This window comes from Pseudophryne corroboree, unplaced genomic scaffold, assembly GCF_028390025.1.
Source record: "Pseudophryne corroboree isolate aPseCor3 unplaced genomic scaffold, aPseCor3.hap2 scaffold_835, whole genome shotgun sequence".
In the NCBI taxonomy this organism is placed as follows: domain Eukaryota; kingdom Metazoa; phylum Chordata; class Amphibia; order Anura; family Myobatrachidae; genus Pseudophryne; species Pseudophryne corroboree.
Genome location: NW_026970414.1, coordinates 32068 through 50901, shown reverse-complemented (window position 1 = coordinate 50901; position 18834 = coordinate 32068). Strand labels below are relative to the sequence as shown.

General features: G+C 45.6%; 1 pseudogene; it reads right to left on the bottom strand.

Moving 5' to 3' along the window:
• Positions 1 to 563: 563 nt before the first annotated feature.
• Positions 564 to 742, bottom strand: LOC135042726 (U1 spliceosomal RNA; annotated as a pseudogene).
• Between the last annotated feature and the right edge of the window lie 18092 nt (positions 743 to 18834).

Sequence of the window (18834 nt, the reverse complement as noted above, 5' to 3'; positions counted from 1 at the left end):
AACGTTCTAGATGAATGCTTATTAACCTTTGTCAGTATGTACTTTTGCAAAGTGTCTCTGAGGCGCAAACAGTTAGCGTGTTCAGTTGTTAACCAAAAGGTTGGTGGTTCAATCCCACCTAGGGACGTAATTGACCTCGTTATCAGATTTTGGTGATCTTTAAGTAGACAAGTAAAAATTTCAAACCACCTCTTATGGTGTAGGGTACCTGGCCTTCTCTGATGTAATCAGAGTTAGATTTGATTAAGTGATTTTATAAAAAAAACAGCCACGAAGCACAATTTAGCAGTGGGTTGCAGAGAAAAAGAAATATGCTGGCAGAAAAATCCAATTGAGTGATTAAACAGCTCTTCATTATCTGGCTTTATTTTTATGCTAACAAATTTGTGCTCTGAAAAGTGTCCACAAAGCCAAGTATCTGATTAACACCTTTGTAGGGATGGTTTTTCACCTATTATTAAATTAAACTTGCTTCATTGGAAAGGCAGCAAGTGATGTCATCCAAGCAGTGGGTCAAAGTTGGCTTCAAACCTCGTCTGCTTATGAAAAGAGAAAAGGGGTATGCAGGGCATGGCGGCCTTTTGCGGTGCTTGGATGACCCCTAGTTCGCATTAGATAATGCAGTCGAGTTTCCCACATTTGGGGAAATCACAGGGGTCAGCATACCCAGAATGCAATGAATGAACCGCACCCTGGGAGAACAGTCTTCATGACCATGGTATCTCCTATGCAAAATAAGTATGATTTGGGATAGGGCTGGGGAGGGCCGCTGCTCAGGCACATCTCTGTCAAGTAAAGGAGATTCAACTGAGGCAGCACAAGGGAACTCTCATCTGGGGACAACAACTGCAGGGAGAACACATATTTTCAGATGAACATGGGAGGGCAGAAGGCTGCCTAATACTGAAGCACCCCCAAACAACAAACCAAATGCAACAACTAGTGCAAGCATTCCTGGGGGAAGGCCTGCAGCAGATGGATTTGCATATGGCGATGTCATCCAAGCAGTGGGTCAAAGTTGGCTTCAACCCTCGTCTGCATATGAAAAGAGAAAAGGGGCGTGCAGGGCATGGCGGCCTTTTGCGGCACTTGGATGACCCCTAGTTTGCATTAAACACCTCCACCCTCCGTCGGTGTGGGGCTCATGTTGGCTATGCCCCAGCCCCTGAAGCATTCAAGCTGATTTCTTGCAGCAGCTGGGCACTGTAACAGCTCCAGAGCTGCTCTGTAAGGCAAGTAAAAGGGTGTGGGCCCTGCAGCACTACCTGTAGTTCGCATTGTGCGAGACCCCTAGTTCGCATTAAACACCCCCACCCTCCTTCGGTGTGGGGCTCATGTTGGCCATGCCCCAGCCCCTGAAGCATTCACGCTGATTTCTTGCAGCAGCTGGGCACTGTAACAGCTCAAGAGCTGCTCTGTAAGGCAAGTAAAAGGGTGTGGGCCCTGCAGCACTACCTGTAGTTTGCATTGTGCATTGGAAGGCACAAAGTAAGCAGACGGGAGGAGAAGTCAGGATAGTGCACAAGGGTATAGACGGGAGGGGCTCAAGAAAAAAGAAGTGGAAACAGACAGCAAACTAGGCTTCCAATGCACAATGCAAACTACAGGTAGTGCTGCAGGGCCCACACCCTTTTACTTGCCTTACAGAGCAGCTCTGGAGCTGTTTAATCACTCAATTGGATTTTTCTGCCAGCATAATTTTTCTCTTACGTCCTAGAGGATGCTGGGGACTCCGTAAGGACCATGGGGGATAGACGGGCTCCGCAGGAGACATGGGCACTTAAAGAAAGACTTTAGATCTGGGTGTGCACTGGCTCCTCCCTCTATGCCCCTCCTCCAGACCTCAGTTTACTACTGTGCCCAGAGGAGACTGGGTGCTTTTCAGGGAGCTCTCCTGAGTTTCCTGACAGAAAGTATATTTGTTAGATTTTTTTATTTTCAGGGAGCCTGCTGGCAACAGACTCCCTGCATCGAGGGGCGGAGGGGAGAGATGCACACCTACTTCTGTGAGTTGATAGGCTCTGCTTCTTAGGCTACTGTACAGCATTAGCTCCAGAGGGATCGGTACGCAGGTCTCACCCTCGCCGTCCGTCCCAGAGCCGCGCCGCCGTCCCCCTCGCAGAGCCGGAAGATAGAAGCCGGGTGAGTATGAGAAGAAAAGAAGACTTCAGAGGCGGCGGAAGACTTCATGATCTTCACTGAGGTAACGCACAGCAGTAAAGCTGTGCTCCATTGCTCCCATACACCTCACACACGGCAGTCAGTGTAAGGGTGAAGGGCTCAGGGGGGACGCCCTGGGCAGCAATATAGACCTCTCTTTGGCAAAATAAATATATATGCAGCTAGGCACTGTATATATATATATAAGAGCCCCCGCCATTTTTTTACTATATTTGAGCGGGACAGAAGCCCGTCGCTGAGGGGGTGGTGCTTCTCCCTCAGCACTCACCAGCACCATTTTCTCCACAGCACCGCTGAGGGGAAGCTCCACGGACTCTCCCCTGCTTATACCACGGTAGAAAGAGGGTCTTAAAGAAGAGGGGGGCACATAATTAGGCGCATATATATATGGAAATACAGCGCTACTGGGTAAACATAAAATTATTGTGTTTTTTTCCTGGGTCATATAGCGCTGGGGTGTGTGCTGGCATACTCTCTCTCTCTGTCTCTCCAAAGGGCCTTGTTGGGGAACTGTCCTCAGATAAGAGGATTCCCTGAGTGTATGGTGTGTCGGTACACGTGTGTCGACATGTCTGAGGTAGAAGGCTCTCCTAGAGAGGAGCAGGAGCAAATTAATGTGGTGTCTCCATCGACAACGCCGACACCTGACTGAATGGATATGTGAAATGTTTTAAGTGCTAATGTAAACTTATTACACAAGAGATTAGACAAAGCTGAAGCTAGGGAACAGTCAGGGAGTCAACCCATGCCTGTCCCTATGTCGCAGGGACCTTCGGGGTCTCAAAAGCGCCCACTATCCCAAATAGTTGACACAGATACCGACACGGATTCTGACTCCAGTGTCGACTACGATGATGCAAAGTTACAGCCAAAATTGGCTAAATGTATTCGATATATGATTATTGCAATAAAAGATGTTTTGCACATCACAGAGTCCCCTGTCCCTGACACGAGGGTACACATCTATAAGGGAAAGAAACCTGAGATAACCTTTCCCCCCTCACATGAGTTGAACGAATTATGTGAAAAAGCTTGGGAATCTCCAGACAAAAAGCTGCAGATTCCCAAAAGGATTCTTATGGCGTATCCTTTCCCGCCAATGGACAGGATACGGTGGGAATCCTCCCCTAGAGTGGATAAAGCATTGACACGCTTATCCAAAAAGGTAGCGCTGCCATCCCAGGATACGGCTACCATCAGGGACCATGCTGACCGCAAGCAGGAGGTTACCCTAAAGTCCATTTACACACATTCTGGTACCTTACTCAGACCGGCAATTGCGTCGGCCGGGGTTGTAGCGCGGTGGCAGCATGGACAGATACCTTATCAGCAGAGATTGAGACCCTAGATAAGGATGCTATGTTATTGACCATAGGGCATATAAAAGATGCTGTCCTATATATAAGAGATGCTCAAAGTGACATTAGTCTACTGGGTTCTAGAATAAACGCTATGTCAATTTCTGCTAGACGAGTCCTATGGACCCGGCAATGGACAGGTGATGCCGACTCAAAAAGGTATATGGAGGTTTTACCTTACAGGGGTGAGGAATTGTTTGGGGAAGGTCTCTCGGACCTAGTCTCCACAGCTACAGCTGGTAAATCAAATTTTTTGCCTTATATTCCCTCACAGCCTAAGAAAGCACCACATTATCAAATGCAGTCCTTTCGATCACAGAGAAACAAGAAAGTACGAGGTGTGTCCTTTCTTGCCAGAGGTAAGGGCAGAGGGAAGAAGCTGCACAACACAGCTAGTTCCCAGGAACAGAAGTCCTCCCCGGCCTCTACAAAATCCACCGCATGACGCTGGGGCTCCGCTAAAGGAGTCCGCCCAGTTGGGGGCACGTCTTCGAGTTTTCAGCCACATCTGGGTTCATTCGCAGGTGGATCCCTAGGCAATAGAAATTGTTTCTCAGGGTTACAAGCTGAAATTCGAAGAGGTGCCTCCTCGCCGGTTTTTCAAATCGGCCCTACCATCTTCTCCCCAGGAAAGGGAGATAGTGTTAAATGCAATTCACAAATTGTATCTTCAACAGGTGGTGGTCAAGGTTCCCCTGCTTCAACAAGGAAATGGAAATTATTCGACCCTGTTTGTAGTCCCAAAACCGGACGGTTTGGTCAGACCCATATTAAATTTAAAATCCCTGAACCTATACTTGAAAAGGTTCAAGTTCAAGATGGAATCGCTAAGAGCGGTCATCGCCAGCCTAGAAGGGGGGGATTTTATGATATCTCTGGACATAAAGGATGCATACCTTCATGTACTCATTTATCCACCTCATCAGGCGTACCTAAGATTTGCGGTACAGTATTGTCATTACCAATTTCAGACGTTGCCGTTTGGTCTCTCCAGAATTTTCTCCGAGAATTTTCACCAAGGTAATGACGGAAATTATGGTGCTCCTGCGAAAGCAAGGTGTCACAATTATCCCGTACTTGAACGATCTCCTCATAAAAGCGAGATCAAGAGAGCAGTTGCTGAACAGCGTATAACTTTCACTGAAGGTGTTACAGCAACACGGCTGGATTCTCAATATCCCGAAGTCGCAGTTGGTTCCTACGACTCGTCTGACTTTGCTTGGGCATTATTCTGGATACGGACCAGAAAAGGGTTTATCTTCCGATAGAAAAGGCCCAGGAACTCATGACTCTGGTCAGGAACCTATTGAAACCAAAACAGGTGTCAGTGCATCACTGCACTCGAGTCCTGGGAATGATGGTGGCATCATACGAGGCCATTCCCTTCGGCAGGTTCCATGCGAGGATCTTGCAATGGGACCTACTGGACAAGTGGTCCGGGTCACATCTACAGATTCATCAGTTGATCACCCTGTCCCCCAGGGCCAGGGTATCTCTCCTGTGGTGGCTGCAGAGTGCTCACCTTCTAGAGGGCCGCAGGTTCGGCATTCAGGACTGGATCCTGGTGACCACGAACGCGAGCCTCCGAGGTTGGGGAGCAGCCACACAGGGAAGAAATTTCCAAGGTCTTTGGTCAAGTCAGGAGACTTGTCTTCACATCAACATCCTGGAGCTAAGGGCCATATACAACGCCCTATGTCAAGCGGAGACCTTACTTCGCGACCAACCAGTTCTGATCCAGTCAGACAACGTCACCGCACTAGTTCATGTAAACCGCCAAGGCGGCACAAGGAGCAGAGTGGCGATGGCGGAAGCCACCAGAATTCTTCGCTGGGCGGAGAATCATGTAAGCTGTCAAAGTCAGAAAAATATCACGATGCACACTGCCATATTTGCACCTCATATGTGTCCCTGCTGCGCATGCGTGCGCTCTCCCGTGCGTGCGCATACTCGCTGTTGCGGGCACCCGCAGGCGCACGGTATGCGCATTTACGGTAGAGATTGTGTGCGTCTAGCGGGCGACTCTTTCGTTACATATTTTCACCATATAATGCATTTTGTAGATTATGGTCCCTTTGATAGATTCTGAAAGTTTAGTTAATGTAGTATGTTCCTGGACAGAGAGATCCCTCATTGTTTGATACGAAGGGTCAGACAGGAGTAATACAGTGGTGTTTAGTATCCATCGGAAGAGTATTTAATTAGCAATATTCCGGTGTTGGTTTGAAGCGGATCAATCGCTCGTGCGAATAGTTATGGACATAAGAAGTTTATGAACATTTACTGTATTTGCACTTACTTATCCATGCGGCGGGAAACCCAGTTTCCCTCCCACCTGAGCTGTTGGAAATAGTCACAGCCCACCTGTATGAATCAACCTATGACCTTTTGTTATAATGCGAAGACGAATTCCTGTGTCCAATGAACAATGAGATTGTAGGGACCATTGAATTGTATTGTGTGTGGGGCATAAATAGACAGGCCGATCACATCCAGCACTCACTCTTCATCGGTTATCATTGCTGAAAATCGGGAGCTGGATGTCCAGAGGCGCATGCGATCGTTTCCTTTGTGCGTAAGTTTTCTCCGTAATCATATTGTCTTTTCTTGTTATTATGGGCCATATCTTTCTCTCTCTCTCTTCTCTTTCTCTCATTTTCTCTTAAACGTACTTGTATTGTATTTACTGTGTAGTTACCTGGTTAGTTAGTCTATGTTATATTGTAGTGTATGACTTGTATTGTATTAATTCTTTTGCAAGTATAACATTCATAATATATATATTAGGCGTTGGACCCTAAGCACGGTATTTGTGTATTTCTTATAGTGTTAAGTATTCTCAGAGCGTCGGTGACGCTCGAACAGCTTTTGAGTTAATAAGGTTATACAGTGTTGCATTTACACCCTATCTCTACACTAAGGTTTTACAGCAAATTACATTGTTTGTGGTTTAGACATAAAGGTTTAACATTGTGAGCGTCGGCGCCGCTCGTGATCTCCTCGTGGTCTCGAGCGTCCGCTACGCTGATAGCGTAGCATTACGGTAGTCGCTCACCTATAAGTGTGCCCGATACCAACAGCGTATTCTCGTGAGCGTCTGTATCGCTTGAGCAGCCCGCTCCCGATACAGCGTCCGTTACGCTATAGCGAACCATTACGTTAGTCAGCAGCCAATAGCGTGCCTGCCTGTGATCTCTTGGCCGTGAGCGAACGTGACGCTTGAGCGTCTCGACCACGGCTAAGCGATTGTTACGCAACGAGCGTACCCTTACGGTACTCCATACGCAAATAGCGTACAGTGTTCTTAGACCTCACAAAGGGTTTTAAATAAGATAAATATTTAGCTTTATCAATTGGCGGCTCGTCCTGTCCTTCACATATCTCTGCTAGGTAATTTCAGCAGACATTATCCATCAGCAAAGGGCGGGAGATCATATTCTTCGCAGTGCTGACGGGATAAGCGTCTGTTTCGCTTAGTAAAGGGTGCTGAAGGAATCCGGGAACCGGAGGTAAGAACAACACACTAGTGTCTTTTAAAACTGTTTATTTCTATCTTGCGTACGCACACACGCATATCTGCATTTCTTTTTCATTCATGTATTTTCATATATCACTCTCCTGTTTGCCATTTTATAATTGATAAAACGTGCTAAGAGAGATTTGTCGCTATTTCATAGTTAAAGTGTAAAAGTAATGCGTTAAGGGATAAAGTGTAAAGCACACACGCAGCTCTACCTAAAGGTAAAAGGAGAGATTGGTGTGTTGCACGGTAGACGACTGAGGATCATCTACATTGATAAAACGTGTTAGTTGTGTTACGGTGGACATTGGTTTTGTATACACGTGTCTCTAACAAAAGGCTGAGACTCGCGTACGCAAAGGCCGACGCACGCAGCGTAAATTATGCAACGGAGCGTCTGGGTACGCCCTCGTAACATAAATCACACGATAGTGTTGATTTTTAAATAGCACAATAAGCGATAAATAGCGCAATAAGCGATAAATATCGCAACAGGCGATAAATAGCGCAACAAGCGATAAATAGCGCAACAGGCGATAAATAGCGCAAATCTATTTTAAATCCGAAATTTAAATTAACAGATCCTTCTCCAAATTTACAACACATCTGGTCTAAAGAAAAATTTCTGCGCAGAAATAGAAATAGAAACAAAAGTGTGTATGTGGTGAGTGAGTGTTTGTTTTTACAATTTTGGGGATTGAACCACAGAAATCATCGAGTTCTCGTGAAGTACATACGTGTAAGTGACATACGTGGTGGCTAGGGAGGCATCTCTGGTTAAACATAAAATTTGAGCATTAGAGTGTAGCAGACCAGGAGGTCATACTGTAACAGACCAGGAGGTCAGACCAGGAGGTCGCATAACAGACCAGGAGGTCCAAGTACAGCAGACAAGGAAGTCCGCTATAGAGACAAGGCACAACACCAAGAAGGGTTGGTGCGACACCCATATAGGCCATAAAAAGCTCAGGCTGAAGGAATTCGCAGCTGCTGAATGTCGATTCCACTGGTCGCTCCGTACATAAGATTAGTTGCTTATGTGCTGAACGATTGTACCGCACGTAATTGTGTGCATTAAGTTAGTCTGACCAGTACCATTTGTGTACAAACCCGGTCATAAAACTATTTGTACATTCTGACGTTATTTGTGTAATTTTTTATTTTCTGAAGGGAAGTTCGCTGGTCACTCAGGAATTGTCCAACAACCAATAGTTACTGGAAAGAGTAAGTGTTCTTCGGATATCTCTCGCATGTTCCAGTAAATAGAGGTTCATAGGGGCCCTGGGTCGAGTACGCCAGCGCTATATCAGTGTGTGGGCGTATTGGTCGGCGTGGGCGAGTGAGTGAGGTGCTCGGTAAACTTCACCGTCAACCTATCTTTTAATATTTTGGTTTTTTGTAAGGGTTCGCAGAAGACCCTGAGATAAAGGTCAGAGGTAGAGCAAGCAACACCTGCAAATTATGGGGGCCAGTTGTTCAGGAAGGGGGCGATCAACCTCGGTTCGGGTTGATTCAGTAAACCGACCAGTCGGGTCGGCAAGGTATGTAATGTGTGAAAAATATGGTTTACATACAGAAATTTTATGTGATGAATGGGAGAGAATGACAGTACATGACGGGGAGAAATTCCCAAGAGTAGGTAGCTTCAGCCCAGAAGTGTTAATGAATTTAAGGAGGAGGATATGTCTCATTAAATCAACAAAGAGACGAATCCAACATTATGATTATTTGCAGCTATGGCAACAGGAGGGTGAAATACAGAGAGGATTGGCTCTGGCGGCGGGATCTGGCCCTATCAGGAAACTGATAGCCACGGCCCCGCCGCCACCATACATATCAGGAGAGAAATTGGTTGCGGAGAATGACGCATCAGGGGGTAACAAACAGGCACTTAGCAACTGTATAAATGTTAAGGATAATGTTAATAAGTTAACCAATGCAAGCATTAACCCGTGCAAGTTGTACCCTGTTTTGAACTTTCCCCAGGAGTGTGATCAAGAGGACGAATCGGCAACAATATCGGCGCTCTCTCTAGCAGCCACTATATCAGAAACGACAGTAGGCACGGCCCAACCCATAAGATTAGTAACAAAGCCCCCTAGCGGAGGGACAGGTGAGGTCGTATCAACGGGTAAGTACGGCACCTTACACTATGCTGAAACCATTTCACCACAGGCTGTAGAATCTACACAGAATGATGTTAGTAGACTTAATCCTGTTAGGGTAATAGCTGTTCCAAATGGGAAAACTGACACATCAGGAGTCACTCCTATCAGGAACATTGCCATGTATATCCCATTTTCCAGAATGGAATTAAGGACCATAGTGTCTGAATTCCCTGACCCCAGAAAATACTTAGTTGCTAGCCAAAAATACATCAGAGACCTAGGAAACACTTTAGAGCCCAATAACAAAGACTGGCAGATATTGCTGAGGGCATGTTTACCCTCCAATGTCGACTCAGCTCAATTTTTAGCTGACTGTGGATTGGATCTGGATGTACCTCTTACAGATGTGTACAACAAAGATAACGTAAAAAGAATAAATTTACAGTTAAAGGAGTATTTCCCAGCTGTAGCCAAATGGAATAGAATTTTTTCCATTAAACAAAAAGAGACAGAAACAGCTGCTGATTATTTTCACCGGGCATTATTAGAAATGGCAAAGTACACTGGCATAGAGGACATTAGGACCAATGCAAACCATCAAGAAGTAGCAGTATCTGTGCTAATGGATGGTTTAAAAGAAGCATTAAAGACAAGGGTACAGACCACGCAACCATGTTGGCGAGGTCTGTCAGTGGCTACTTTGAGAGAGGCTGCTATTGATCACGACCGGAATATCACCAGACACAGGGAGTCGCAAGGTGATAAGTTAATGTCAGTAAGTATACAGGCCCTGACCACAAAACAGCCTGTGTTTATATCACCAAACCCTGTGGGTAAGTCAAATGTGGTAACATGTTATTTTTGTCATAAACAGGGACACATAGCACGAGACTGTAGAGCGAAAAATTCGCAAAGATCTTACCAACCCCCTAGACAATGACACGACACACGACATTGGGAGCAAGGTCCGCAGAGACGGAGTTATGAGCCACATGCAGGAGAAACAAAAAGATACCCCCCGAACAGAGACTGGCAAACTCCTGGCAGTTCCCATTTAACCCCTTCACAAGTAGTTGCTGCCAGCGGGATTCAGGGAGGTCACCATACCCAATAGGGGTGTAGCCATACCTGTAATCTGCAGCCAGTAAAATTGATTGCAAGCCTTGGGAGTGAACCTGAAATTGCAATCAATGTAGCTGGTAAATCATTAAACTTTCTTGTAGACACAGGGGCGGCCAAATCAGTGATAAATTCGACAGTGGGCATGAGAACCACTGGTAAGACAATTCCAGCCATAGGGGTAACGGGAGTAGTCCAGCACTACCCTGTTAGCAAACCAGCCGAGATTACAGTAGGGCCTTTACATACCAAGCATTCCTTTTTGCTGGCTGCATCGGCACCGACTAATCTCCTGGGAAGAGACTTATTGTGTAAAATGGGGTGCGTCATTTATTGTACTCCTGAAGGTGTATTCTTGGACATACCTGAGAATCACGCTCAGGAAGTGCGAGACATGTTAGACTCCCCATCAAAATTAATGTCACATACCATTATGACAAATAGGACTCCATCCAAAGTAGAAGAAATGACATCCCAGATACCAGAGTCACTTTGGACTAAAGATGGACAGGACACTGGATTAATGGCAAACGTAGCTCCAGTAGTTGTACAAGTAAAAGATGGTAGGATAGCTCCAAAAATCCCACAGTACCCTCTGAAGCCAGAGGTGGAGTTAGGAGTGTATCCCGTAATAGAGCGCTTGCTACAACAGGGTATTCTGGTAAGAACGTCCAGCACTGCCAATAGTCCCATCTTCCCTGTGAAAAAGAGTGGGGGGAGGGGTTACCGGCTAGTGCAGGATCTAAGGGGGATCAACAAAATAGTTGAGAGTCAGTTCCCCGTAGTGCCAAATCCAGCTGTCATCCTTATGCAAATCCCTCCCACTGCGAAATTTTTCACTGTTATTGACCTCTGCTCCACTTTCTTTTCGGTACCTCTGCACCCTGACAGCCAATATTTGTTTGCATTCACATACAGAGGAGTCCAATACACATGGACTCGATTACCACAAGGTTTCATAGACAGTCCAAGTATATTTTCCCAGGCTTTGCATGATTGTTTACAGTCTTTCCAACCAGAGAGTGGATCAGTATTAATACAGTACGTGGATGATCTACTACTGTGTTCTGATTCATTGGAAGCATCCCTGAAGGATACGAAACAGCTCCTGTTTCATCTTTCAGACACAGGACACAAGGTTTCCAAAGACAAGTTGCAATTATGCCAAACTAAGGTAAAATATTTGGGACACTGTCTAACACAAGGACTGAGACACCTGACCACTGATAGAATTCAAGCAATTAGAGACATGACTCTGCCAAAAACCCAGCAACAGATCAGAACATTTTTAGGAATGTGTGGGTATTGCCGTAACTGGATCCCAGGGTTTTCCATTCTAGCGTTACCTCTGCAGGAGATGGTCTCCTCAAACAAACCTGATCGGATTTCGCATACAGACGAGTCCGAGATGGCATTTGAGAGACTTAAACAGTGCCTAACGCAGGCACCAGCATTAGGTATGCCAGACTATGGGAAACCCTTTGAGCTGTACGGAACAGAAAGTGCTGGTTGCGCGGCAGGCGTCTTAACCCAAAAGCACGGTGATGCCAGCAGGCCAGTAGCATACTACAGCGCTCAGCTAGACACGGTAGCGCGATCCCTCCCCACATGCTTGCGAAGCGTCGCTGCGATAGCATTGCTAGTAACGAAAAGCGAAGATGTAGTGCTAGGTCACAACCTCACAATTCATACACCACATGCAGTGTCAGCCTTGCTAAATTCTGCCCAAACCAGGCACGTCTCATCAGCGCGGTTTACAAGATGGGAATTGGCACTAATGGCCCCCGTAAACATCACCATAAGGAGATGCAGTGCATTAAATCCTGCAACATATCTCCCAGGTGTGCCTGGACAGGCACAAAGGGTGGAGGATGAGAGTGGTGGGGAAGGAGAATTTAACACACAGGAGGACACACATGATTGTATGGAATATTTGACCCAAAATTTTACCGCAAGGCCTGACATCAGTGACAACCCGCTGGAAAATGTAGATCTAACTTTCTACACGGACGGTAGTTGTCACAGACAGTCAGACTCGGGAGACTTGTGTACTGGATACGCAGTCGTAGATGACCAAGGCACCATAGAAGCGGAACCGCTAGGCCCACCTCACTCAGCCCAGGTTGCTGAACTGGTCGCCCTAACCAGAGCATGTGAATTGGCTAAGGGCAAATCAGCCAATATCTACACCGACTCTAGATACGCATTCGGGGTAGTCCATGATTTCGGAGCCCTATGGCGCCTCAGAAATTTCATGACGGCAGCTGGTACACCGGTAGCGCATGCAGCTCACATCAAAAGGCTTCTAACAGCGATACAGGAACCCGACAGAGTGGCTGTTATCAAGTGTAAAGCACACACATATAGCCAGGACCCAGTATCACTTGGTAACAGCCGAGCAGACGAAGCAGCTAAGTTAGCAGCTGGTACCCCCAGACAGACAGACACCACACAACTGATGGTATTTAATACCATCAACACACAGAAGTTGTGTGAAATGCAAAATTTGTGTTCCACACAGGAAAAGGCAGTCTGGAAGGCGAAGGGATATGGCCAGGAGTCCTCAGGACTCTGGACGGATGGACAAGGTAAACCGGTGGCCCCCAGAGCATATCTTCCATGTTTAGCTGAGGCAGCTCACGGGCTGACTCATCTGGGCAAGGAAGGAATGTGCAAGTTGGTAAGAGCATATTGGTGCGCCCCAGGATTTTCATCTCATGCAAGTAAGAGAGCAATGTCATGCCTTACCTGTTTGAGAAAGAATATCGGAAAGGCAATACCAACAGAACCATCTCATATCCCACCTGCAGGCGGTCCTTTCCAGGCAATACAGATTGACTTCATTCAATTACCCCCTTGTCGAAATTTGAAATATGTACTTGTTTGTATAGATGTGTTCTCAAATTGGGTTGAAGCATTCCCGGCGGCCACAAATACCGCTATGTTTACTGCTAAGAAAATTGTGCAGGAATTTGTATGTAGATATGGTATCCCTAGAATTATCGAAAGTGATAGGGGTACCCATTTTACAGGTGATGTCTTTCAAGGAATGTGTAAGTTGATGGGAATTGATAGCAAGCTGCACACTCCATACCGTCCACAGGCGAGTGCGAAGGTGGAAAGAGTGAATAGCACTATTAAAAATAATTTGAGCAAAGTTATGGCAGAAACAGGATTGACATGGCCAGAAGCTTTACCCATTGTACTGTACAGCATCAGAACCACTCCCAGGTCCCCTCTTAATCTGTCCCCTTTTGAAATCTTGTTTGGTCGACAACCGCATGTTATGATTAACCCTCAGGATGATTTGAAGTGTAACAATGAAGTGACTGTAAAGTACCTGGTTAATATGAGTAAACAGCTAAGGAATCAAAATAATAATTTGAAGTTGGTGATTCCTGATTTACCAGATAGTAATTGTCATGACATTGAACCTGGGGAGTATGTAATGATACGAAATTTTCTACGCTCAGGTTGCCTTATTGACAGATGGGAAGGACCATACCAAGTCTTATTGACTAGCACTACAGCATTGAAAGTTGCCGAGAGAGAGACTTGGGTTCATTCGTCCCATTGTAAGAAGGTTGCTGATCCAGAGAGGTCCCGTGATAAGGAACAGACGGTAGAGGACGTTGTATCACTGGAGTGTCTGTTCCAGGAGGACTGAGGCGGCACCTGAGCATTGAAAATCACAAGATCAAAAGCAGTTGTCGATTCCCTGTTCCCTTTTATTCTTTTTCTCCAACTTCCCATCCCCTCTCCCTCAAATTATTTTCCCCCCCTTCTCATTCTTCTTCGTTTCCTCCTATAAGATGGACTTGCCCCAAGAGACTGTGATCCGGATTTTCCTGTTGACCATGATGTTGACCAGAGCAGTCTGTTCCGGCGAGAGTACCATGGAGGTCGAGAGAGGTTCTGGAATGGGTTCTGATGACAGAGATGGAGGCGTAGTTTTCCGAGAACAACATAATCAACAAGCAAAGGCGAGTATCAGAAAACGATCCGATAGCATTGACAATAGAAGGAATTGTGAAGGATTGTTAGCTGAAGAAAACTGTATCTGTAGGCTCTGTGACAACGTAGTCGAGGATGGGTGCATTAAGAAATGCCAATCCAGTTTTAATATCCACATGGACCGGCATCCCTTGAGTGACTATCACTCCTTAGTGGGTAGCGTGTTAAATCAAACAGATTGTTGGGTATGCTCTCAAGTACCTCAAGGTCATAGCAAATCAGGACTAGTACCATTTCCTTTAACGATAGGGGAGGTACTTGAGCTAAGTGGTGGGAGACCGGTGGACAGGAGGTTTAATATCTCCAGTCCTCCTAGTTTGAAGCTCCACCAATATCATGTGGATAGATCCCTCATATGTTTTAACATTTCCAATCCCCGAAAGCCGGGAAATTGGGAAGTGTCATGGAGTAACCAAACCATGACCTTTTCATATAGAGCAGATAGAATGCCGACAGATACAGAGCTTATACGCCACATAGCCAGTAGAGGAAAATCTTTCCGGTATAGGTATACCCTAGGAAGTAGGATTACGAGAGTTGGAGAGGTATCACCAGGATACTGTGCACATATCGTACAAGCTGATACGTGTACTAGACAGATGGGAGAATTAGGGTTAGGAGATTTCACATGGAAAATGTGTAATATGGTTATGTCCTACTCCGTCCCATATGTTCTCCCCGATGATGCATATTTCATATGCGGGAGGAAGGCGTATAAGTGGCTTGCCCCAAACTCTGAAGGATTGTGTTATATTGGAAAAGTATTGCCTGAGGTAATGACTGTATCACATGCCAAAATGAAAGACATACACCGTGTTGCCCAAACTCCTTATACTCACACCCATTACGAGCACGTAGTTAAACGGCACCTGATAGAAAGAACAGAGCACCCGGCCTCTGACATGATCCATGAATCCACCGGGATTCAGTTTCTACTTGCGTTAGACCTCACTCGCACCGCCAGAGGAGTGTTGAATTATAAATACATATCTGCGCTCGCAAATTTGTTAGACAATATCACAGAAATGTATGATGACACGTTTAGGTATACTGGAAGAGAACTTCAAGCTTATAAAACAGAACTAGTTCAGCATAGAATGATTCTCAATTATCTCACAGCAGTAACAGGTGGATATTGTGTCACACTGGCAACGCAGTACGGCGTGAAATGCTGCACATATATAACGAATAGTACCGAGGACCCGGTCGAGGTCATAGACCAAAAGATGGACGATATTCTCCAATTGAAGTGGGAATTTCGCAGGAGACACAATCTCACCCTTGCTGCTGTGAGTAATGAGCTGACTAGTTGGGTGTCATGGTTGAACCCGCGAAATTGGTTCTCCGGTTTAGGAGAATGGGCTCAAGGAGTTATAATGGATGTAGGGAAGTTTCTCCTATGTATCTTAGGTGTTATCATAACGATTGGCTTGATATTTAGATGCGGTCAGGCTTTAACGAAGTGCAAACGAAGTACCAGGGTGATGAGTTTAAGGAGTGAGGAAATTGTAATGCGATTTCTACGGTCCGTTTCTTTCACCTGTTTTTCCGTTTTCCTCTGAGGTAAAAAGACCCACTTGGACGAGGAATTTGATGAGCCGATATACAGACAACAGATGGATTAAAGAAGAAGTTTTGACAACCTTATACACAGATTTTTGATGAACTATGCCATAGATCCCCAGTTTCCCTAGAAATTTTAAAATTACTCTAGCCCAACACTTTTGTAAATCTATGGACATTGACAAAGCTTTTTGCTCGCACCTTATGGGCAAAAGCACAAAGAAGACTGCATTCAACAGACACCAAACAAGACCTCAATCGACGAATGTTCATTAACCTGACATAGAATACCACTGCATTTACCGTAACTATGTATTTTCTTCATCTCTACAACCTTCAGGTAATTACACACATAGTATAGGGAATACAGGCACAGATATCAGCAATCACATATTCCCCCATTCATGTATCATCAACTAAAATGTGCTCCCCATTTTTGTTACAACCAAAATCCGAAAAAAGCTCGGTAAAGTTTGACAGCCCATCCACAGACCCGTACCACGGGATAAGAAGGAATTCAAATGTATACTTCGCAATACCTCAAAGCTTGATTTAAAACACGTACGGCACGATGATACATGACCCCCCAAACATGGATTCATACACACATGCTTCTGCTATCTCACTAGGTCATACCCTTTTCCTACCTTCTCCTCTCCTCCCCTACCCAACCATGTAAATGTATTAACCCCTGACATATATTTTTCTCTTTTTGAAATGTTTTAGGAAGTGGCAGTTATTGTTGACTGCCAAAGGGTGGACTGTCAAAGTCAGAAAAATATCACGATGCACACTGCCATATTTGCACCTCATATGTGTCCCTGCTGCGCATGCGTGCGCTCTACCGTGCGTGCGCATACTCGCTGTTGCGGGCACCCGCAGGCGCACGGTATGCACATTTACGGTAGAGATTGTGTGCGTCTAGCGGGCGACTCTTTCGTTACATATTTTCACCATATAATGCATTTTGTAGATTATGGTCCCTTTGATAGATTCTGAAAGTTTAGTTAATGTAGTATGTTCCTGGACAGAGAGATCCCTCATTGTTTGATACGAAGGGTCAGACAGGAGTAATACAGTGGTGTTTAGTATCCATCGGAAGAGTATTTAATTAGCAATATTCCGGTGTTGGTTTGAAGCGGATCAATCGCTCGTGCGAATAGTTATGGACATAAGAAGTTTATGAACATTTACTGTATTTGCACTTACTTATCCATGCGGCGGGAAACCCAGTTTCCCTCCCACCTGAGCTGTTGGAAATAGTCACAGCCCACCTGTATGAATCAACCTATGACCTTTTGTTATAATGCGAAGACAAATTCCTGTGTCCAATGAACAATGAGATTGTAGGGACCATTGAATTGTATTGTGTGTGGGGCATAAATAGACAGGCCGATCACATCCAGCACTCACTCTTCATCGGTTATCATTGCTGAAAATCGGGAGCTGGATGTCCAAAGGCGCATGCGATCGTTTCCTTTGTGCGTAAGTTTTCTCCGTAATCATATTGTCTTTTCTTGTTATTATGGGCCATATCTTTCTCTCTCTCTCTTCTCTTTCTCTCATTTTCTCTTAAACGTACTTGTATTGTATTTACTGTGTAGTTACCTGGTTAGTTAGTCTATGTTATATTGTAGTGTATGACTTGTATTGTATTAATTCTTTTGCAAGTATAACATTCATAATATATATATTAGGCGTTGGACCCTAAGCACGGTATTTGTGTATTTCTTATAGTGTTAAGTATTCTCAGAGCGTCGGTGACGCTCGAACAGCTTTTGAGTTAATAAGGTTATACAGTGTTGCATTTACACCCTATCTCTACACTAAGGTTTTACAGCAAATTACATTGTTTGTGGTTTAGACATAAAGGTTTAACATTGTGAGCGTCGGCGCCGCTCGTGATCTCCTCGTGGTCTCGAGCGTCCGCTACGCTGATAGCGTAGCATTACGGTAGTCGCTCACCTATAAGTGTGCCCGATACCAACAGCGTATTCTCGTGAGCGTCTGTATCGCTCGAGCAGCCCGCTCCCGATACAGCGTCCGTTACGCTATAGCGAACCATTACGTTAGTCAGCAGCCAATAGCATGCCTGCCTGTGATCTCTTGGCCGTGAGCGAACGTGACGCTTGAGCGTCTCGACCACGGCTAAGCGATTGTTACGCAACGAGCGTACCCTTACGGTACTCCATACGCAAATAGCGTACTGTGTTCTTAGACCTCACAAAGGGTTTTAAATAAGATAAATATTTAGCTTTATCAAAGCGCACTGTCAGCAGTGTTCATTCCGGGAGTGGACAACTGGGATGCAGACTTCCTCAGCAGACACGACCTACATCCAGGAGAGTGGGGACTCCATCAGGAAGTCTTCGCACAGATTGCAAGTCGGTGGGGACTGTTCCAGATAGACATGATGGCGTCCCGCCTCAACAAAAAGCTACAGAGGTATTGCAACAGGTCAAGAGACCCTCGGGCAGTAGCTGTAGACGCCCTAGTGACACCGTGGGTGTTCCGGTCGGTCTATGTATTTCCTCCTTTACCTCTCATACCCAAGGTGTTGATAATAGTAAGAAAAAGAGGAGTAAGAACAATTCTCATTGTTCCAGATTGGCCGCGAAGGACCTGGTATCCAGATCTGCAGGAAATGCTCACAGAAGATCCGTGGCCACTTCCTCTAAGACAGGACCTGTTGCAACAGGGGCCCTGTCTGTTCCAAGACTTACCGCGGCTGCGTTTGACGGCATGGCGGTTGAACGCCGGATCCTAGCGGAAAAGGGTATTCCAGATGAGGTCATTCCTACGCTAATAAAGGCTAGGAAGGACGTGACATCTAAACATTATCACTGTATATGGCGAAAATATGTTTCTTTGTGTGAGGCCAGGAATGCTCATACGTAAGAATTCCACCTGGGCCACTTCCTTCACTTCCTACAAACTGGAGTGAATTTGGGCCTAAAATTAGGCTCTATTA